General features: G+C 48.2%; 1 long non-coding RNA gene across 2 annotated transcripts in view; it reads right to left on the bottom strand.

Moving 5' to 3' along the window:
- Window positions 1–23,021, bottom strand: part of LOC134943356 (uncharacterized) — a 64,537-nt gene that overhangs the window by 6,951 nt on the left and 34,565 nt on the right. Inside the window, exon 5 of one of the 2 annotated variants that reach the window (XR_010181493.1) lies at window positions 10,803–10,968. The exons of the other annotated variant lie outside the window; for it this stretch is intronic. This is a non-coding gene — a long non-coding RNA (uncharacterized LOC134943356). Of the gene's footprint in view, window positions 1–10,802; window positions 10,969–23,021 lie in introns of those variants that run through there. 2 annotated transcript variants of the gene reach the window in all.

The raw sequence follows: 23,021 nt of genomic DNA, 5'->3' as shown, positions 1-23,021 counted from the left end.
CCTCAGTTATCCGCTTTGCAACAGGATGACTGCTGTGATATTTCATCTTCCTCGCAAAGGACTGTTGGACAGTCAATTGCTTGGTGGAAGTAGTAAAAGTGGGCTTACGACTTCCCCTCTGGGATGACCATCGACTCCCAGCAGCAACAACAGCAGCGCCAGCAGCAGTAGGCGTTACACGCAAGGATGCATCGGAGGAATCCCAGGCAGGAGAGGACTCGTCAGAATTGCCAGTGACATGGCCTGCAGGACTATTGGCATTCCTGGGGAAGGAGGAAATTGACACTGAGGGAGTTGGTGGGGTGGTTTGCGTGAGCTTGGTTACAAGAGGAAGGGATTTACTGGTCAGTGGACTGCTTCCGCTGTCGCCCAAAGTTTTTGAACTTGTCACTGACTTATTATGAATGCGCTGCAGGTGACGTATAAGGGAGGATGTTCCGAGGTGGTTAACGTCCTTACCCCTACTTATTACAGCTTGACAAAGGCAACACACGGCTTGACAAATGTTGTCCGCATTTCTGGTGAAATACTTCCACACCGAAGAGCTGATTTTTTTGGTATTTTCACCAGGCATGTCAACGGCCCTATTCCTCCCACGGACAACAGGTGTCTCCCCGGGTGCCTGACTTAAACAAACCACCTCACCATCAGAATCCTCCTGGTCAATTTCCTCCCCAGCGCCAGCAACACCCATATCCTCCTCATCCTGGTGTACTTCAACACTGACATCTTCAATCTGACTATCAGGAACTGGACTGCGGGTGCTCCTTCCAGCACTTGCAGGGGGCGTGCAAATGGTGGAAGGCGCATGCTCTTCACGTCCAGTGTTGGGAAGGTCAGGCATCGCAACCGACACAATTGGACTCTCCTTGTGGATTTGGGATTTCGAAGAACGCACAGTTCTTTGCGGTGCTTTTGCCAGCTTGAGTCTTTTCAGTTTTCTAGCGAGAGGCTGAGTGCTTCCATCCTCATGTGAAGCTGAACCACTAGCCATGAACATAGGCCAGGGCCTCAGCCGTTCCTTGCCACTCTGTGTGGTAAATGGCATATTGGCAAGTTTACGCTTCTCCGACGACAATTTTATTTTAGATTTTGGAGTCCTTTTTTTACTGATATTTGGTGTTTTGGATTTTACATGCTCTGTACTATGACATTGGGCATCGGCCTTGGCAGACGACGTTGCTGGCATTTCATCGTCTCGGCCATGACTAGTGGCAGCAGCTTCAGCACGAGGTGGAAGTGGATCTTGATCTTTCCCTAATTTTGGAACCTCAACATTTTTGTTCTCCATATTTTAATAGGCACAACTAAAAGACACAGAGGTAGCTACAGCCGTGGACTACCGTACTGTGTCTGCTGCTAATATAGACTGGATGATAATGAGATGAAATCAATATATATTATATCACACTAGTACTGCAGCCGGACAGGTAGATATATTTATTATGTAATGACTGATGACGGACCTGCTGGACACTGTCAGCTCAGCAGCACCGCAGACTGCTACAGTAAGCTACTATAGTAGTATGTATAAAGAAGAAAGAAAAAGAAAAAACCACGGGTAGGTGGTATACAATTATGGATGGACGAGCGACTGCCGACACAGAGGTAGCTACAGCCGTGGACTACCGTACTGTGTCTGCTGCTAATATAGACTGGATGATAATGAGATGAAATCAATATATATATATATATAATATCACTAGTACTGCAGCCGGACAGGTAGATATATTTATTATGTAATGACTGATGACGGACCTGCTGGACAGTGTCAGCTCAGCAGCACCGCAGACTGCTACAGTAAGCTACTATAGTAGTATGTATAAAGAAGAAAGAAAAGAAAAAAACCACGGGTAGGTGGTATACAATTATGGATGGACGAGCGACTGCCGACACAGAGGTAGCTACAGCCGTGGACTACCGTACTGTGTCTGCTGCTAATATAGACTGGATGATAATGAGATGAAATCAATATATATATATATAATATCACTAGTACTGCAGCCGGACAGGTATATATATTTATTATGTAATGACTGATGACGGACCTGCTGGACACTGTCAGCTCAGCAGCACCGCAGACTGCTACAGTAAGCTACTATAGTAGTATGTATAAAGAAGAAAGAAAAGAAAAAAAACCACGGGTAGGTGGTATACAATATTATATATATATATATTATATACAATTATATATATATATATATATATATATATATTAAACTCACTGGTGGTGATTATTAAACTGGTGGTCAGGTCACTGGTCACACTATCAGCAACTTGCAAGTAGTACTCCTAAGCAGACAATCACAATATATATTATACTGGTGGTCAGTGTGGTCACAATGGCAGTGTGGCACTCTGGCAGAAAAAGTGTGCACTGTACGTTATATGTACTCCTGAGTCCTGCTCTCAGACTCTAACTGCTCCCCACTGTCAGTGTCTCCCCCACAAGTCAGATAATACAGTCACACTATCTATCACTTCAGCAAGTAACTACTAGTACTCCTCCTAATGCTCCCCAAAATTACTACTGTGTCTCTCTCTACTGTCTCACTCTCTTCTCTATAAACGGAGAGGACGCCAGCCACGTCCTCTCCCTATGAATCTCAATGCACGTGTGAAAATGGCGGTGACGCGCGGCTCCTTATATAGAATCCGAGTCTCGCGATAGAATCCGAGCCTCGCGAGAATCCGACAGCGGGATGATGACGTTCGGGCGCGCTCGGGTTAACCGAGCAAGGCGGGAAGATCCGAGTCGCTCGGCCCCGTGTAAAAAAAACTGAAGTTCGGGCGGGTTCGGATTCCGAGGAACCGAACCCGCTCATCTCTACTTTGAAGCTCTGCAGACTTGTGTCTGCCGGAAAGAGAGATCCAACGTAGGTTTTAAATCTAGGATCGAGCACGGTGGCCAAAATGTAGTGCTCTGATTTCAACAGATTGACCACCCGTGAATCCTGGTTAAGCGAATGAAGGGCTCCATCCACAAGTCCCACATGCCTAGCGGAATCGCTCTGTTTTAGCTCCTCCTTCAATGCCTCCAGCTTCTTCTGCAAAAGCCTGATGAGGGGAATGACCTGACTCAGGCTGGCAGTGTCTGAACTGACTTCACGTGTGGCAAGTTCAAAAGGTTGCAGAACCTTGCACAACGTTGAAATCATTCTCCACTGCGCTTGAGACAGGTGCATTCCACCTCCTTTGCCTATATCGTGGCCAGATGTATAGGCATGAATGGCCTTTTGCTGCTCCTCCATCCTCTGAAGCATATAGAGGGTTGAATTCCACCTCGTTACCACCTCTTGCTTCAGATGATATCAGGGCAGGTTCAGGTGTTTTTGGTGGTGCTCCAGTCTTCTGTACGCGGTGCCTGTACACCGAAAGTGGCCCGCAATTCTTCTGGCCACCGACAGCATCTCTTGCACGCCCCTGTCGTTTTTTAAATAATTCTGCACCACCAAATTCAAGGTATGTGCAAAACATGGGACGTGCTGGAATTTGCCCAGATGTAATGCACGCACAATATTGCTGGTGTTGTCCGATGCCACAAATCCCCAGGAGAGTCCAATTGGGGTAAGCCATTCTGCGATGATCTTCCTCAGTTGCCGTAAGAGGTTTTCAGCTGTGTGCGTATTCTGGAAAGCGGTGATACAAAGCGTAGCCTGCCTAGGAACGAGTTGGCGTTTGCGAGATGCTGCTACTGGTGCCGCTGCTGCTGTTCTTGCAGCAGGAGGCAATACATCTACCCAGTGGGCTGTCACAGTCATGTAGTCCTGAGTCTGCCCTGCTCCACTTGTCCACATGTCCGTGGTTAAGTGGACATTGGGTACAACTGCCTTTTTTAGGACACTGGTGAGTCTTTTTCTGACGTCCGTGTACATTCTCGGTATCGCCTGCCTAGAGAAGTGGAACCTAGATGGTATTTGGTAACGGGGGCACACTACCTCAAGCAATTGTCTAGTTCCCTGTGAACTAACGGCGGATACTGGACGCACGTCTAATACCAACATAGTTGGCCTCAGTTATCCGCTTTGCAACAGGATGACTGCTGTGATATTTCATCTTCCTCGCAAAGGACTGTTGGACAGTCAATTGCTTACTGGAAGTAGTACAAGTGGTCTTCTGACTTCCCCTCTGGGATGCCGATCGACTCCCAGCAGCAACAACAGCAGCGCCAGCAGCAGTAGGCGTTACACTCAAGGATGCATCGGAGGAATCCCAGGCAGGAGAGGACTTGTCAGACTTGCCAGTGACATGGCCTGCAGGACTATTGGCTTTCCTGGGTAAGGAGGAAATTGACAGGGAGTTGGTGGTGTGGTTTGCGCAAGCTTGGTTACAAGAGGAAGGGATTTACTGGTCAGTGGACTGCTTCCGCTGTCGCCCAAAGTTTTTGAACTTGTCACTGACTTATTATGAATGCGCTGCAGGTGACGTATAAGGGAGGATGTTCCGAGGTGGTTAACGTCCTTACCCCTACTTATTACAGCTTGACAAAGGCAACACACGGCTTGACACCAGTTGTCCGCATTTCTGTTGAAATAATTCCACACTGAAGAGCTGATTTTTTTTGTATTTTGACCAGGCATGTCAATGGCCATATTCCTCCCACGGACAATAGGTGTCTCCCCGGGTGCCTGACTTAAACAAACCACCTCACCATCAGAATCCTCCTTGTCAATTTCCTCCCCAGCGCCAGCAACACCCATATCCTCATCCTGGTGTACTTCAACAGTGACATCTTCAATTTGACTATCAGGAACTGGACTGCGGGTGCTCCTTCCAGCACTTGCAGGGGGCGTGCAAATGGTGGAAGGCGCAAGCTCTTCCCGTCCAGTGTTGGGAAGGTCAGGCATCGCAACCGACACAATTGGACTCTCCTTTGGGATTTGAGATTTCGAAGAACGCACAGTTCTTTGCTGTGCTTTGGCCGCAAGTCTTTTCTTTTTTCTAGCGAGAGGATGAGTGCTTCCATCCTCATGTGAAGCTGAACCACTAGCCATGAACATAGGCCAGGGCCTCAGCCGTTCCTTGCCACTCCGTGTCGTAAATGGCATATTGGCAAGTTTACGCTTCTCCTCAGACGCTTTTAATTTTTATTTTTGGGTCATTTTTTTACTGATCTTTTGTGTTTTGGATTTTACATGCTCTGTACTATGACATTGGGCATCGGCCTTGGCAGACGACGTTGATGGAAGTGGAAGTGGATCTTGATCTTTCCCTATTTTTTTAACCTCCACATTTTTGTTCTCCATATTTTAATGCGCACAACTAAAAGCCACCACAGGTATACAATGTAGATGGATGGATAGTATAGTATTATATTACTTATGGAGGACGAGTGCACTGACGACACAGAGGTAGGTACAGCCGTGGCCTACCGTACTGCTTATATATATATAATATACTGTATATAACGGACCTGGTGGACACTGTCAGCAGACTGCTAAACTAGTATGAAGAAAAAAAAAACCACCACAGGTAGGTATACAATACAATGTAGATGGATGGATAGTAAGTATAGTATTATATTACTTATGGACGACGAGTGCACTGACGACACAGAGGTAGGTACAGCCGTGGCCTACCGTACTGCTTATATATATAATAAACTGTATATAACGGACCTGGTGGACACTGTCAGCAGACTGCTAAACTAGTATGAAGAAAAAAAAAACCACCACAGGTAGGTATACAATACAATGTAGATGGATGAATAGTAAGTATAGTATTATATTACTTATGGAGGACGAGTGCACTGACGACACAGAGGTAGGTACAGCCGTGGCCTACCGTACTGCTTATATATATAATATACTGTATATAACGGACCTGGTGGACACTGTCAGCAGACTGCTAAACTAGTATGAAGAAAAAAAAAAAACACCACAGGTAGGTATACAATACAATGTAGATGGATGGATAGTAAGTATAGTATTATATTACTTATGGACGACGAGTGCACTGACGACACAGAGGTAGGTACAGCCGTGGCCTACCGTACTGCTTATATATATAATATACTGTATATAACGGTCCTGGTGGACACTGTCAGCAGACTGCTAAACTAGTATGAAGAAGAAAAAAACCACCACAGGTAGGTATACAATACAATGTAGATGGATGGATATTAAGTATAGTATTATATTACTTATGGACGACGAGTGCACTGACGACACAGAGGTAGGTACAGCCGTGGCCTACCGTACTGCTTATATATATAATATACTGTATATAACGGACCTGGTGGACACTGTCAGCAGACTGCTAAACTAGTATGAAGAAAAAAAAAACACCACAGGTAGGTATACAATACAATGTAGATGGATGGATAGTAAGTATAGTATTATATTACTTATGGACGACGAGTGCACTGATGACACAGAGGTAGGTACAGCCGTGGCCTACCGTACTGCTTATATATATAATATACTGTATATAACGGACCTGGTGGACACTGTCAGCAGACTGCTAAACTAGTATGAAGAAAAAAAAAACACCACAGGTAGGTGTACAATACAATGTAGATGGATGGATAGTAAGTATAGTATTATATTACTTATGGACGACGAGTGCACTGACGACACAGAGGTAGGTACAGCCGTGGCCTACCGTACTGCTTATATATATAATATACTGTATATAACGGACCTGGTGGACACTGTCAGCAGACTGCTAAACTAGTATGAAGGGGAAAAAAAACCACCACAGGTAGTTATATAATATAATGTAGATGGATGGATAGTAAGTATAGTATTATATTACTTATGGACGACGAGTGCACTGACGACACAGAGGTAGGTACAGCCGTGGCTTACCGTACTGCTTATATATATATAATATACTGTATATAACGGACCTGGTGGACACTGTCAGCAGACTGCTAAACTAGTATGAAGTAAAAAAAAACCACCACAGGTAGGTATACAATACAATGTAGATGGATGGATAGTAAGTATAGTATTATATTACTTATGGACGACGAGTGCACTGACGACACAGAGGTAGGTACAGCCGTGGCCTACCGTACTGCTTATATATATAATATACTGTATATAACGGACCTGGTGGACACTGTCAGCAGACTGCTAAACTAGTATGAAGAAAAAAAAAAACACCACAGGTAGGTATACAATAATGTAGATGGATGGATAGTAAGTATAGTATTATATTACTTATGGACGACGAGTGCACTGACGAGTCCGACACAGAGGTAGGTACAGCCGTGGCCTACCGTACTGCTTATATATATAATATACTGTATATAACGGACCTGGTGGACACTGTCAGCAGACTGCTAAACTAGTATGAAGGAAAAAAAAAAACACCACAGGAGTGTTTTTCAGGCAGACAAACGTATACTGGACTGGTGGTCACTGTCAGCAAAACTGTGCACTGTACTCCTGCTATAACTGCTCCCCAGTCCTCACAATTAGGCAGTGTGAGCAGTGCACTCAGCACAGATATATCATGCAGCAGTGCAGCACACTGAGCACAGATATGGTGGAGCGTTTTTTTTTCCGGCAGAGAAACAAAGGATTAAACTAACTCACTGGTGGTAAACCCTGCACTGTACTCCCTAACAGCTGCTCCCCGTCCCCAATCCTCCCCACATAACTAAGTCACTCAGTTTACTCTGTACTTTTCTAATATAATGGAGATATCACTGCCACTGTCACATGCAGCCCTGTCATCACTGACATATCATGCATGTCCTGATATAGTCTGTGCTTCTGGCCCACCGCTAGGGGTGCTAGGGGTGTGTTACCCCCACAGTGTTTGTTCCCAGATTGTAAGTCATATGTGTACCAAGTTTGGTGTAAATTGCTCCAGGCATTCCAGAGTTCTGCTGTCTGCTGAAATATTCTGTGCTGCTGCCTCACCCCTAGGGGTGCTAGGGGAGTCTTACCCCATGTCACGATCCGGGTAACTGGACGCCGTTTCCTGCCTGTTAGGTGTCTCCTGAGGTTGGCTCAGCGAGCCAGGGCCGGGCTATAACTATGTCTTGGGTTACATTTCATGGGTGTTGCCTGCAGCACTGGTTCAGCGGCCTCCTTATTGTAAACACTTACGGTGGTGTGGCACTCTCATCCCTGTTGCGGCCGTCACTGCCGCGCATGTGGTCTTCCACTGGATGTGCGTTCTCTGTGTTCCGCGGTGGCCGCCGCCATCCCTGTGGCCGCTGTGCGCGTCTGGGCGCGTGGAGTTTCTGCTGCTGCGGCCTCCGCCGCCATTACCGTTTGACACATGGTTTCTGAGTGCTTCTTTCCCCTTCAATCTCCGTCAATGGGCGCAGCCATTTTGGATTGAATCACATGATACTCTCCTCCCCTATCCACAGTGCTGCCGGAACCTGAGCATAATTGTCAGCCAATCCCTGCTATCCAGCAGGTATAAATATCCTGTCTCGGCACCCAGAAGGTGGTCAGTGCTTCCATTGTCTCTCCAGCGTTCCAGTATGTAGCTTCACTAAGGACTCTCCTGTGAACCCTCCCTGCAGTATAGCCTGACTTTCTTGTGGTTACTCTCTACGGTGCAGCTCCAGTTCTCCTGTGCTGATGCTCTGTGGTGCAACCTGCCTTCCCTGTTCCCGCACCCAGCGCTAGCAAAGTGTATGACTCCGGCTTCCAGCAGCCACTCTCTAGCAGTCCTCTGTCTTCACTACTGCCAGTACTCACCATAACAGTGGAGTAGCATCACTCAAAGCCTTACCTGCGATCCCCAGCATCACTCAAAGTCTTACCTGCGATCCCCAGCATCACTCAAAGCTTTATCTTCGACCCCCAGCATCACTTTATGTTTCACCTGTGTTCCCAAGTATCATAAAACACTCCCATTTATTCTCCGGATTACTGGTCTTAACCAGTCGTGACTCAGAGACTCACTTGTGACATTTATTGTTTGGTTGCACATTCTTTGACTTTTATGATTTAAATAAAAACCCTCAAAGACATCTCCTGTTGTCGTGATCACGCCTTTGGGCATTTGGTACTACTGTCTCAGCACATGTCTAGGAGTCCTCTCTTACCTCCTAAATTCAGATACCCGTTAGCCCATACAACTGAGGCTTCCAGCCACCGACATCAGCCCTCAGTTGTGACACCCCCACAGTGTTTGTTCCCAGATTGTAAGTCATATGTGTAGCAAGTTTGGTGTAAATTGGTCTTGGCATTCTGGATTTATGCTGTCTCCTGAAATACTCTGTGCTGCTGTCCCACCCCCTAGGGGTGTCTTACCCCCACAGTGTTTGTTCCCAGATTGTAAGTCATATGTGTACCAAGTTTGGTGTAAATTTCTCCAGGCATTCCGGAGATATGCTGGAACATACATAGTCATATACATACAGACAGACATACATTTTTTGCGATTTCCATGGATGGACAGTGACATTTGTAAAACCAGTTCTTAGCAAGTACCTGGGACCTAAGGAGAAGCTACCTGCCAAGTTTCAAGATTGTAGGCCTTGTGGTTTAAGAGATTTTGGGGGTCATTCCGAGTTGATCGTAGCTGTGCTAAATTTAGCACAGCTATGATCAGGCACTCAGACATGCGGGGTACGCCCAGCACAGGGCTAGTCTGCCCCGCATGTCAGTGCCACCCCCCCTCCCCCGCAGAAATTCAAAAGCATCACACAGCTGCAATGCTTTTGCATCTCAGGAGTTACTCCCAGTCAGCGCAGGTGCTACGGCTGGCCGGGAGAACCTCTTCGCTGCCCCGGATCGCAGCGGCTGCGTGTGAAGTCACGCAGCCGCCGTGCCCCGTCCCCCCCAATGGTCCTGCGTTGGCCGGACTGCGCCCCCTAAACGGCGGCTTAACGCCGCCATCCAGCCCCCTCCCGCCCAGTGACCGCCTCTGCCTCAGAGGCGATCGCTAGGCAATGACGGCTGGCATGCGCAGTTCCGACCCGATCGCTGTGCTGCGATAAACTGCAGCGAGCGATCCTGTACAAATGACCCCCTTAGTGATAAGTCAATCAGTGAGTCAATCTCCTTTTTTGCATTTTATATATATAGATTACATTTTCAGAAAATAAAAATCTACAATAAAATATGAAAGAGAACCATTGTCAAATTATTGACTAATACTAATGCCTCAGGGAATCAGGGCCTAATTTAGACCTGTTCGCTCCTCTGCAAATTTGCAGAGGTTTGCAATCAGATAGTCGCCTCCCAGACACCCAGACAAAGTGAAATCCTGCCCCGGGCAAGATTGCGTACGCCTTGCAAAAATCTCTGTGAAGGCCGGTCAGCTGCAAATCCATTCACAACTCACTCACCATCTAATGATTTTTCCAGTCTGTGCGTAGCCCAAGATCTACTCCTACAGTGCAATTGAATCAGGCTGATCGGGGCCGGAGCTGACGCCACACAGCCTCCCTAAAAACGCTTGGGAACACCTGCGTTTTTCCTGACACTCCCAGAAAACGTCCAGTTACCACCCCCAAACACCCGCTTCCTGTCAATCAAGTTGTGTATGCCTAGCAATCAAAAAGATTGCTGGATTTTTTAGCAGTTTGGCCTCGCGCATGTGCACTACGATCCGTACGCATGCGATAATCGTCCGCCTTGCGAATTCGCACAACAGCGATCAGATCTGAATTAGTCCCTCAGATTTAACAGCATTAAACAGCTTGGTAAATCTGTAATTTTTCGGTCAAAATCAGGGGATTGCAGAAGATAGCTCAGTACAAACTGTATGTCATGGGGATCCTTAATGTTTGACGGTAGCCCCCGAAACCAGGTATTTTCAGGCGATATCCCACAATTATGTTTAATACATCTGAATGAGAACAATGTAAAACAAAGTGGGGCGACGGTTGTTATTGGGTGGAGGAACAAAGGAAGTGAGGAAGTGTGAGAGTCTTAAGGGCTCAAATAATTTACCAAATAAAGTATTTTGGATCATACTACTTCAATTCCGGTTCCAAAAAATCATCAACGAAGAGATGTATCCATGCAATAACAAATGACGTTCCAACTGTATAAAGATAAAAAAAAAGAAAACACTATTATGCATGGGCAGCAGGGGCAGTAGGATGAAGCTTTGCCTATGGGGGGAGCCAGAAATTTTGCAACCTGTCTTGTTACTGACACCTGTTCTAATTTCTTTCATTCAGGGTGCAAATTCATAGATAATTAAAGCATTTAAAATCTCTTTAGTCATCTTGGACAGATAAAAGAAAGCTCCTGATTGGCTGGCTAAGTTGGTACATCCAATTTCAGGTAAAGCTTTGTCACCTCCCTATAAGCCCCTTTTGGGGTCTATGCCGTTGAAATAGAAACTGGTACGTATGGACATATCTTAAGGGGTTACTCACGGAGCGATATTCTAAGCAATCTGGCTAGATTGCTTAGAATTTCAGCATTATCGCTCCGTGTATACTCCCTACAGCAATAATGATGCACAGCCCCGCGCATCACTATCGCTGCTGCTAGATTGGCCTGCATGCAGGCCAATCTAGCGGGTCGCTCACTTCACCCGCTGGGTGAAGTGAGCCCCCCCCCCGTCTCCCCCCGCACGCTCAGCACACATCGCGCTGTGCTGAGCGGCGGGAGAGATGTGTGCTGGGCAGTTCGCACGTTCGAATTGAGCGGCCGCGCGGGGCGCCACCCTTAATGGGTGCCGCGCGCTGGCGCCGCCATTTTCGTTCCTGGAGCCGGCCCTGTGCTGCGCTGCCCGGCCTTAAACTATTGTGTGCTTACGCGCTGTGCGGCGCTGGCATCTGACGTCAGACGCCAGCGCAGCGCACATAGCGCACACCACCCGCACCGCCGCCACACCGCCCGCGGCCCTGCGCCCTGCTCCCTCAGACAGCAGCACTCCTCCCCCTCCCAGCGCAGCAGGTATTGGGGGCATTTATGGATGGCATTATGTGGGGGCTGCACTGTGGGGTCATATCTGCACTGTGGGGGCATTCATTTATCTAGCACTGTGCGGGCATTTATTTATCAGGCACTGTGGGGGCATTTATTTATCAGGCGCTGTGGGGGCATTTATTTATCTGGCACTGTAGGAGCATATCTGGCACTGGAGGCATTTATTTATATGGCACTGGGGGCGTTTATGTATCTTGCACTGTGGGGGCATTTATGTATCTGGCACTGTGGGGGCATATCTGCACTGTGGGGGCATTAATGTATCTGGCACTGTGGGGGAAAATCTGGCACTGGGGGCATTAATGTATCTGGCACTGTGGGGGCATATCTGGCACTGGGGGCATTAATGTATCTATCACTGTGGGGGCATATCTGGCACTGGGGGCATTAATGTATCTGGCACTGTGGGGGCATATCTGGCACTGGGGGCATATCTGGCATGGGGGCAATAATGTATCTGGCACTGTGGGGGGCATTAATGTATCTGGCACTGTGGGGGGCATTAATGTATCTGGCACTGTGGGGGCATTAATGTATCAGGCACTGTGGGGGGCATTAATGTATCTGGCACTGCAGGGGCATATCTGGCACTGTGGGGGGCATTAATGTATCTGACACTGTGGGGGGCAATAATGTATCTGGCACTGTGTGGGCACTTATGCATCTGGCACTGGGGGCACTTATGCATCTGGCACTGGGGGCATTTATGCATCTGGCACTGGGGGCATTTATGTATCTGGCCCTGTGGGGGCATATCTGGCACTGTGGGGGGATTTTTATATCTGGCACTGTGGGGACATATCTGGCACTGTGTGGGCATTTTTATATCTGGCACTGTGGGGACATATCTGGCACTGTGGGCACTTATTTATCTGGCACTGTGGGGGCACTTATGTATCTGGCACTGTGTGGGCACTTATGTATCTGGCACTGTGGGGCATTAATGTATCTGGCACTGTGGGGGGCATTAATGTATCTGGCACTGTGGGGGGCATTAATGTATCTGGCACTGTGGGGGCATTAATGTATCTGGCACTGCGGGGGCATATCTGGCACTGTGGGGGGCATTAATGTATCTGACACTGTGGGGGGCAATAATGTATCTGGCACTGTGTGGGCACTTATGCATCTGGCACTGGGGGCATTTATGCATCTGGCACTGGGGGCATTTATGTATCTGGCACTGGGGGCATTTATGTATCTGGCCCTGTGGGGGCATATCTGGCACTGTGGGGGCATTTTTATATCTGGCACTGTGGGGAGATATCTGACACTGTGTGGGCATTTTTATATCTGGCACTGTGGGGACATATCTGGCACTGTGGGCACTTATGTATCTGGCACTGTGTGGGCACTTATGTATCTGGCACTGTGTGGGCACTTATGTATCTGGCACTGTGGGGGCATTTATGTATCTGGCACTGTGGGGGGCATATCTGCACTGTGGGGGCATTTATGTATCTGGCACTTTGGGGGCATTTATGTATCTGAACTGTGGGTGCATATCTGGCACTGTGTGGCCATTTATGTAGCTGGCACTGCTGGGGGGGCATGTCACGTGTAGCTGGCACTGCTGGGGGGGCATGTCACGTGTAGCTGGAACTGCTGGGGGGGCATGTCACGTGTAGCTGGCACTGCTGGGGGCATGTCACGTGTAGCTGGCACTGCTGGGGAGCATGTCACGTGTAGCTGGCACTGCTGGGGGCATGTCATGTAGTGTTCCCGCTAGGCGTCTGTGGCTAGGCAATGTGTCTCAGTGCTCTCCCTGGTGCAATGTGTCTCAGTGCTGTACCTGGCGCAAAGTGTATAGGAGGTTCTACCTGGTGCAGTGTGTATTAGCTGCACTACTGTGTGGTGTAATGCAAATTGCCACTATTATGTGGCCACGTACCTTCCCCACAAAGTAACTCCCCTTAATTTTTGCTGCGCGCCTTCGGCGCGCACTGTCCATGCTTTGGCATATAGGTATGGGAACAACAAGCAGTATGTACATAATTTTGCCCTCCTAACTTAAAAATGTGCCCTCCCTGTGATCAGCACCATGCCCTAAAAAGTGAACACTATCATGTGTAGCTGGCACTGCTGGGGGGCATGTCATGTGTAGCTGGCACTGCTGCGGGGCATGTCATGTCTAGCTGGCACTGATGCGGGGCATGTCATGTCTAGCTGGCACTGCTGCGGGGCATGTCATGTGTAGCTGGCACTGATGCGGGGCATGTCATGTCTAGCTGGCACTGCTGCGGGGCATGTCATGTGTAGCTGGCACTGCTGGGGGGCATGTCATGTCTATCTGGCACTGCACATTATGTGTATCTGGCACTATACTGGAGACATTGTGTGTAAGGAACACTACTGTGGCTATGTGTAAGGCTGCTAATTGTGTGAAAATATATTTATAGTTTGATGATATGAAGTTACGAGACCACGCCCACTTTTCCAGAGGCCACGCCCACTTTTCAGGGAGCGCGCGCCTTAGGCGCGCGTATGGGGGGGGGGGCACTTTTACATTTTCTCGCTCAGGGTGCTAGTAGGCCTGGAGCCGGCCCTGCGTCTATATGGGCCTTTAGTCTCCATTCATAGCGTGAAGTTGGTTTAATGACGGTTGAGTGGATTAGACGGGTTTGTTGACCACACCAAACGATTCATACAATTTATTAGCTGTTTGCAGGCTGTGAAACCCATTATCGGTCAGGCGCTGAACGGTAATCATGCATACCAGTCGTGGTAGTGTATGGCCAGCTAAACATACCCAGGAATCAAAAACAGTTTTCTGATTGAAAATGAATCATACAGATTAGCTGCTTGTGGAAGTCACAAGCCCTTCTCGGTCATAGGACCAAACCACCATACAGTACATTGTTTACCCTGCTATTCCCCAGCCTTCAAGTTATGTTTATTATACTGTATATGTATTTTGACTTATCTAAAAATAAATAATACGGGTATGACAATATATATATTAATTGATCCCCAATACCTATTGTAAAATGCTTTATTCTGAATAAATAGAGATTGCATAAAAAAAAAAGTAATAAGATTACATTATGCCATGTGGCCAAATTAAACAATGTGTAATAGTCACATGTTATAACTCATGTGATGTGAAGTCAGATAAAACCATTGGGAATGACAAAGCATTATAGCACTGCTGATAATTCAACCACGCCAACCTCAACACCTAGCATGCAGAATGGGATCAGCCTTTCCAAACAGTCTGGAAATAGTACTACGAATGTATGGTCAGGTATAATGACTGATTCTAGATCAGTGCCGTCCAACCGGTGGTCCAACAGACTCCTTTGGAAACAGAACATTTAAGTTCTTTCGTAGCTGAGTTTACATTTTTTTTATTTTTCATTTGGATGGGGGGCCTCATGAAGAAAGCAACAGTATCTAGCATACTAGTTTTATTACACTTGAAATCTATATTTTTGCCACACTTTAAATACAGCATGAATTACTGTATAAGAGGAGGCAACAAAGAAACTGGGAAATCCAAGATTCCCAATCAGTAACCAAAACACTGGGTGTTCTGTGGAGCAATACAAAGCTGCAATACAAGCCAGAAATTCAATTAGTAAATTAAAATGTGTTAATCACTGCAGAGCCGGCCCTAACCAATATGATGCCCTAGGCAAGATTTTGGCTGGTGCCCCCTAGCACCACCTCTAGTTCTGCAGGAGATGCCAGACATGAGTCAGCTGGCAGCTCTGCTTACGTCGGACGCCTTTTGTTTCTGGAAATGCTTCTTATTTGCATTACTATGTGGCCTATCCACACAAGCAGCTTCTGCTGATAAAAATGATATGCAGTATGCCTATATTCTGTGTGCAACTGCGGCTGTATCTGCATATGAAATGCTACATTACAGTGATTTCCAGGAATACACTGCAACGTAACATTTCGTATGCAGATACAGCCGCAGTCACACACAGAATATAGGCATGCCGCATATCATTTTAATCATCAGAAGCTGCTGGTGCCCCTAAGCATACCAAATGCCCTAGGCATTTGCCTAGTTTGCCTATGCCTAAGGCCGGCTCTTAATCACTGTGATTTCTTTTATTTGATTAAATTATGCATGCAAATTATAATTCACTTAGATTTCTGGGACTCTACACTAGTTCCCTATTGCCTCATCCACTACCTATTGGCCATCTACAATTGCTGATGTAGGAGAGTAAAGCACATAAAAGTTACTGAAAGTGCTTAAAGGTAAAATCTAGGGGTTATTTAGTGTATGTACGGCTACAGGCAGCAACAGGGCGGGTCACGACGCTTGCTATAGCAGCTTTAACACATAAACCACGCTTCTTAAGGGACCCATGCACTAGAGCGACCACATGTAGAAGGCGATCGCAGGCGATCCCCCCGGCAGGCTCCAGGGGGGCAGGATCGGCCAAGATACATCGTATGATGCCCTTTTGCATCCGATGTATCTTGGGCGATCCTGGGCGATCCCAGCCATGCCCCCAGGCCAGACCTGATTGAATGTGCAGCACATTCAATCTGGAGGATCCGATCCGATGCTCGTGGGAACGCGGATCAGATCGGAAACACCTAAAAAATGTCATCCAATATATCGGGCGGAATGCCCGAAATCGGCTGAAATTGGGCATTATTGCTCTAGTGTATGGGGCCCTTTAGGTTCATTCGTGGATGCAAGTAGCAGACACTTACGTACTGCTGGCGCGTAGTGTTCAAAGCTCATTAGTGTTCATAATATGTACTTTATACAGGGCAATTACATACAGTTGGAGTTACCTAGAACAGAGGTGTAACTAGGGTTTTCGGAGCCCAGGGCAAGATGAAGAGTGGCGCCCCCCCCCCCCCCCCCAAAAAAAAAAAACACACTAAAAGAAGTACGCATAGAAAAATGGGCGTGGTCATGCACCAGAAGGGGTGTGGCCACTGAAAATGGGACGTGCCAACATGACTATCACCTACCCCCTGTGTCGTCCCTCAGCACACTATCACCTACCCCTTGTGTCGTCTCTCAGCACACCTTCATTCAATTTTTGCACAGTACGCATGCAGAGTCCCCTTTTTACACAGTGCCAGATACACAGTGCCCCGCAGTGCCAGATACACAGTGACAGATACAGCGTCCCACAGTGCCAGATACATATTGCCCCACAGCGCCAGATACAATGCCCCACAGTGTCAGATCCGCAGTGACAGATACAGCGCCCCACAGTGTCAGATACAATACCCCACAGTGCCAGATACAATGCCCCACAGTGCCAGTTACAATGCCCCACAGTGCCAGTTACATGCCCCACAGTGCCAGTTACATGCCCCACAGTGCCAGATACATGCCCCACAGTGCCAGTTACATGCCCCGCAGTGCCAGTTACATGGCCCACAGTGCCAGATACATGTCCCACAGTGCCAGTTACATGTCCCACAGTGCCAGATACATGCCGCACAGTGCCAGTTACATTGCCCCACAGTGCCAGTTACATTGTTCCACAGTGCCAGTTACAATGCCCCACAGTGCCAGATACATGCCGCACAGTGCCAGTTACATTGCCCCACAGTGCCAGTTACATTGTTCCACAGTGCCAGTTACAATGCCCCACAGTGCCAGATACATGCCGCACAGTGCCAGTTACATTGCCCCACAGTGCCAGTTACATTGTTCCACAGTGCCAGTTACAATGCCCCACAGTGCCAGATACATGTCCCACAGTGCCAGTTACATGTCCCACAGTGCCAGATACATGACGCACAGTGCCAGTTACATTGCCCCACAGTGCCAATAACATTGCCCCACAGTGCCAGTTACAATGCCCCACAGTGCCAGATACATGCCCCACAGTGCCAGTTACATGCCCCACAGTGCCAGTTACATTGCCCCACAGTGCCAGTTACATTGCCACACAGTGCCAGATACATGCCCCACAGTGCCAGTTACATTCCCCACAGTGCCAGTTACATTGCCCTACAGTGCCATTTACATGCCCCACAGTGCCAGATACATGCCCCACAGTGCCAGTTACATGCCCCACAGTGCCAGTTACATGCCCCACAGTGCCAGTTACATTGCCCCACAGTGCCAGTTACATGCCCCACAGTGCCAGATATAAGACCCCCCCAGCCCCCCCTTCCTCCCCCCGGCCACTCACTGCTTCCTTCCCTCTGTGCTATGTGAGGGGAGGAGACTGCCCCTCAACGCTCCAGGTCTCCGGCGGCGGCTATGTGGCGCCGGTTCGTTAGCCAATCAGAGCTCGCGGACCGGCAGCCAATCAGGAGCCGGTCTGCAAGCTCTGATTGGCTAACGCCGCCGGATACCGGACACACGCAGCGGCGGTGAGGACATTGAGGAGAGGTAGAGACGCTGCGCTCTCCTCCCCTCACATTGCGGCGTGATGGGGGCGAGTGGGCATGATGCCCTGGCCGCCGGCGGCGCCCCCCTCTGCTGGGCCTGCCAAGGCGCCCAGGGCACGTGCCCCACTCACCCTACCCTAGTTACGCCTCTGACCGTGGGGACCCCCACAATTTACGTTTCCTTGGGCCTCCACCACCCTTAATCCGGCCCTGGGAAGGGGTAAATAAGATTTTACTTACCGGTAAATCTATTTCTCGTAGTCCGTAGTGGATGCTGGGGACTCCGTAAGGACCATGGGGATAGACGGGCTCCGCAGGAGACATGGGCACTTTAAGAAAGAATTTAGGTTCTGGTGTGCTCTGGCTCCTCCCTCTATGCCCCTCCTCCAGACCTCAGTTAGAGAAACTGTGCCCAGAAGAGCTGACAGTACAAGGAAAGGATTTTGGTAATCCAGGGCAAGATTCATACCAGCCACACCAATCACACCGTATAACATGAGTTTATAACAACCAGTCAACAGTATGACAACAACAGAGCATCAGGTCCAACCCTGATGCAACCATAACATAACCCTTATTGAAGCAATAACTATATACAAGCATTGCAGAAGAAGTCCGCACTTGGGTGGTCATTCCGAGTTGTTCGCTCTGTAATTTTCTTCGCATCGCAGCGATTTTCCGCTTATTGCGCATGCGCAATGTTCGCACTGCGACTGCGCCAAGTAAATTTGCTATCAAGATTGGTATCTTACTCACGGCATTACGAGGTTTTTTCTTCGTTCTGGTGATCGTAATGTGATTGACAGGAAGTGGGTGTTTCTGGGCGGAAACTGGCCGTTTTATGGGAGTGTGTGTTAAAACGCTACCGTTTCTGGGAAAAACACGGGAGTGGCTGGAGAAACGGAGGAGTGTCTGGGCGAACGCTGGGTGTGTTTGTGACGTCAAACCAGGAACGACAAGCACTGAACTGATCGCACTGGAAGAGTAAGTCTCGAGCTACTCAGAAACTGCACAGAGAAGTCTTTTCGCAATATTGCGAAACTTTCGTTCGCAATTTTGATAAGCTAAGATTCACTCCCAGTAGGCGGCGGTTTAGCGTGTGCAATGCTGCTAAAAGCAGCTTGCAAGCGAACAACTCGGAATCACCCCCAAGGGACGGGCGCCCAGCATCCACTACGGACTACGAGAAATAGATTTACCGGTAAGTAAAATCTTATTTTCTCTAACGTCCTAGTGGATGCTGGGGACTCCGTAAGGACCATGGGGATTATACCAAAGCTCCCAAACGGGCGGGAGAGTGCGGATGACTCTGCAGCACCGATTGAGCAAACACAAGGTCCTCCTCAGCCAGGGTATCAAACTTGTAGAACTTTGCAAAAGTGTTTGAACCTGACCAAGTAGCCGCTCGGCAAAGCTGTAATGCCGAGACCCCTCGGGCAGCCGCCCAAGAAGAGCCCACCTTCCTAGTGGAATGGGCCTTAACTGATTTTGGCAGCGGCAATCCAGCCGCAGAATGAGCCTGCTGAATCGTGTTACAGATCCAGCGAGCAATAGTTTGCTTTGAAGCAGGAGCACCAAGCTTGTTGGAAGCATACAGGATAAACAAAGACTCTGTTTTCCTGACCCTAGCCGTTCTGGCTACTTAAACCTTCAAAGCCCTGACCACATCAAGCAACTCGGAATCCTCCAAGTCAGTAGTAGCCACAGGCACCACAATAGGTTGGTTTATATGAAAGGATGAAACCACTTTCGGCAGAAATTGCGGACGGGTCCGCAATTCTGCTCTATCCGCATGGAAAACCAGATAGGGGCTTTTATGTGACAAAGCCGCCAACTCTGACACACGCCTAGCCGAAGCCATGGCTAATAGCATGACCACCTTCCACGTGAGATATTTCAACTCCACCTTTTCGAGTGGTTCAAACCAGTGGGATTTCAAGAAACTCAACACCACGTTAAGATCCCAAGGTGCCACTGGAGGCACAAAAGGGGGCTGAATATGCAGCACTCCCTTTACAAACGTCTGAACTTCAGGTAGAGAAGTCAACTCCTTTTGAAAGAAAATGGATAGGGCCGAAATCTGGACCTTAATGGAACCCAATTTTAGGCCCAAATTCCCTCCTGACTGTAGGAAGTGAAGGAACCGGCCCAGTTGGAATTCCTCCGTAGGGGCATTCCTGGCCTCACATCAAGCAACATATTTTCGCCATATATGGTGATAATGTTGAGCTGTCATGTCCTTCCTAGCCTTTATCAGCGTAGGAATGACCTCATCCGGAATGCCTTACTCTTCTAGGATCCGGCGTTTAACCGCCATGCCGTCAAACGCAGCCGCGGTAAGTCTTGGAACAGACAGGGCCCCTGCTGCAACAAGTCCAGTCTTAGAGGAAGAGGCCACGGGTCCTCTGTGAGCATTTCTTGCAGATCTGGGTTCCAAGTCCTTTGTGGCCAATCTGGAACAATGAGTATTGTTCTCACTCCTCTTTTTCTTATTATCCTCAGCACCTTGGGTATTAGAGGAAGAGGAGGGAATACATAGACCGACTGGAACACCCACTGTGTCACCAGGGCGTCTACAGCTATCACTTGAGGGTCTCTTGACCTGGCGCAATACCTCTGTAGCTTTTTGTTGAAGCGGGATGCCATCATGTCCACCTGTGGCAGTTCTAACCGACTTGTAATCTGTGCGAAGACTTCCTGATGAAGTCCCCACTCTCCCGGGTGGAGGTCGTGTCTGCTGTGGAAGTCTGCTTCCCAGTTGTCCACTCCCGGGATGAACACTGCTGACAGTGCGCTTACGTGATTCTCCGCCCAGCGAAGAATTCTGGTGGCTTCCGCTATCGCCACTCTGCTCCTTGTGCCGCCTTGTCGGTTTTCATGAGCCACTGCGGTGATGTTGTCTGACTGAATCAGAACCGGTTGGTCGCGAAGCAAGTTCTCCGCTTGACGCTGGGCGTTGTATACGGCCCATCACTCTGCAGCCACCACAGAAGAGACACCCTGGCCCTGGGGGATAGGGTGATTAACCGATGCATCTGAAGATGTGATCCGGACCACTTGTCCAGTAAGTCCCATTGAAAGGTCCTCGCATGGAACCTGCCTAAGGGAATGGCCTCTATGATGCCACCATCTTTCCCAGGACTCGAGTGCAGTGATGCACTGACACCTGTTTTGGTTTTAATAGGTTCCTGACCAGTGTCATGAGTTCCTGAGCTTTCTCTATCAGGAGATAAACCCTTTTCTGGTCTGTGTCTAGAATCATGCCCAGGAAAGGCAGACTAGTCGAAGGAACCAACTGCGACCTTGGAATATTTAGAATCCAGCCGTGTTGCCGTAACACTTCCAGAGAAAGTGCTACGCTGATCAGCAACTGCTCTCTTGATCTCGCCTTTATGAAGAGATCGTCCAAGCATGGGATAATTGTGACCCCTTGCTTCCTTTAGGAGTACCATCATTTCCGCCATTACCTTGGTAAATATTCTCGGTGCCGTGGAGAGACCAAACGGCAACGTCTGAAATTGGTAATGACAATCCTGTACCACAAATCTGAGGTACTCCTGATGAGGTGGATAAATGGGGACATGAAGGTATGCATCCTTTATGTCCAGAGACACCATAAAATCCCCCCCTTCCAGGCTTGCGATGACCGCTCTAAGCGATTCCATCTTGAACTTGAACCTTTTCAGATATATGTTCAGGGATTTTAAATTCAATATGGGTCTGACCGAACCGTCCGGTTTCGGGACTACAAACATGGTCGAATAATAACCCCTTCCTTGTTGAAGGAGGGGAACCTTGACCACCACCTGTTGAAGATACAATTTGTGAATTGCAGTTAACACTATTTCCCTCTCGTGGGGGGAAGCTGGTCGGGCCGATTCGAGGTATCGGTGAGGGGGCATCTCTTCGACTTCCAGCTTGTATCCCTGAGACACAATTTTTATTGCCCAGGGATCCACCTGGGAGTATTATGGTTGAAATTTCGAAGACGAGCCCACACCAGGCCTAGCTCCGCCTGTGGAGCCCCAGCGTCATGCGGTGGATTTTTTAGAGGCCGGGGAGGACTTCTGTTCCTGGGAACTAGCTGTGTTGTGCAGCTTCTTTCCTCTGCCCCTGCCTCTGGCAAGAAAGGACGCACCTCAGACTTTCTTGCTTTGTGATCGAAAGGACTGCATTTGATAATGTTGTGCTTTCTTAGGCTGTGCGGGAATATAAGTCAAAAGATCAGAATTACCAGCTATAGCTGTGGAGACCAGGTCCGAGAGCCCTTCTCCACACATTTTCTCAGCCTTGTAAGGTAAACCTTGCATATGCCTCTTTTAGTCGGCATCACCTGTCCATTGCATGTTTAGCAGAAATCGACATAGCGTTGACTCTAGAAACCAGTAGACTAATGTCTCTTTGGGCATGTTTTATATAAATATATATAAGACAGCATCTTCTATATATATATATAGATATATATATTTATATATATATATATATATATACATACACATGTATACACATACTAGAGTCTCAATGTCTGCTGATAAGGTATCTGTCCACGCTGCTACAGCGCTATAAACCTATGCCGACACAATCTGTTGACCACTCTCTTCTCATACAAACACTACAATCCCTAGGTCTTCAGGACACAGCCCTTTCTTGGTTCTCATCCTACCTATCTAATCGCTTGTTCAGTGTTCACTTCTCTGATTCTACCTCCTCTTCTCTACCTCTATCAGTTGGAGTACCGCAAGGCTCAGTCTTAGGTCCTCTGCTTTTCTCAATCTATACCTCCTCTCTTGGTAAACTAATCAGCTCCTTTGGATTTCAGTATCA

The sequence above is a fragment of the Pseudophryne corroboree genome, chromosome 7, assembly GCF_028390025.1.
Source record: "Pseudophryne corroboree isolate aPseCor3 chromosome 7, aPseCor3.hap2, whole genome shotgun sequence".
Taxonomy (NCBI): domain Eukaryota; kingdom Metazoa; phylum Chordata; class Amphibia; order Anura; family Myobatrachidae; genus Pseudophryne; species Pseudophryne corroboree.
This window is presented reverse-complemented; position numbering and strand designations above follow the sequence as displayed.